Genomic DNA, 1,162 nt, shown 5'->3' on the forward strand with positions numbered 1-1,162 from the left:
AAAAAAAAAAAAAAAAAACTTCTAACCCTAATCCTGTTGTCCTTCCTCTTGGAAAAGGGGCTGCTGCAAACCCAGGTGTTCAGCCAGGCATCCCTGTGCCAGAACACAGGGAGCCATGTTTGTGCAGTGCTACTGCGGGGGCCTGTGGGCTCCTCTGTCTTTGTCTGGCCTGGGACACAGCTGTACCAGGACAGGGATGATGGAGTTAGTATGTTCAGATTGGAAGGTGTGTCTGGGAAGGAAAGAGAAGGACCCACCAATGAGGAGCAAGCGGTATCTTCAGAGATGGGGGAGAGGACCTTGTCTCCTATTCCACAGAGTCAGAGTAATCAGCCACATGGTCAGAAATGAGTAGCTACTGTGTCTAAAAATGGTGCAGCCTGGATCCAAGGTGCCTGTGTACACCTGAAGCAGTATAGTGGGCTGGGGCCAGTGGTATTAGAGATGAGGACCATATTGGCTTCCTCTAGGGAGTGCTGAGTACCTAGCACTTTGCCAGGACCACAGAGGAGACTGGCGACCTGTTCCCAAAGCACTCAAAGGAGTGAGTGGCCCAGGTCCCCTGTCCTTGTTCTTGTCATTTAGCTCGTTTCTGTAGCCCTTTCCTCAGAATAACTCAATCCCACACACTAAGTGGGGATCCTTACAAGATCCAGGCACAGTGACACACACCTGTAATCCCTGCACTCTGGGAGTCTGAGGCAGGTGGATTGCCTGAGCTCAGGAGTTCCAGAGCAGCTTGAGCAAGAGTAAGACTGTCTCTACTAAAAACAAAAAATTAGCTGGGCATTGTGGGTGCTGGTAATCCCAACTACTCAAGAAGCTGAGGCAGGAGGGTCACTGGGCCCCAAGAGTTTGAGGTTGCTGTGAGCTGTGACACTACGGCACTCTGGCCAGGACAACCAAGTGAGAGTCTGTCTCTAAAAAAAAAAAAATCTTCACTATGTTCCCTAAAGGGAATAGATTTGCTAAATTTGTCACTTGTCATCACATAGGTGCCTAGGAAAGTAAACATCTGACTAGAAAGAAACTAATGTGTGGATGCGGGTGAGTGAACTGGAGCTCTTTGGGGTGTTAGAAAGTCCTGAATCTGGTCCTAAAACTGGACACTGAGGGAGAGTTTCTCTGAATCGCTCCCCTGCCCTGTATGTGGGGAGAGGTT

At 49.4% G+C, this 1,162-nt stretch overlaps 1 protein-coding gene across 1 annotated transcript in view; it reads left to right on the forward strand.

The window, feature by feature from the left end:
• Nucleotides 1-1,162, forward strand: part of P4HB (prolyl 4-hydroxylase subunit beta) — a 12,197-nt gene that overhangs the window by 4,779 nt on the left and 6,256 nt on the right. The window lies entirely within an intron of this gene.

Source organism: Otolemur garnettii, unplaced genomic scaffold (assembly GCF_000181295.1).
Source record: "Otolemur garnettii isolate 467f Iridium unplaced genomic scaffold, OtoGar3 scaffold00018, whole genome shotgun sequence".
Taxonomy (NCBI): domain Eukaryota; kingdom Metazoa; phylum Chordata; class Mammalia; order Primates; family Galagidae; genus Otolemur; species Otolemur garnettii.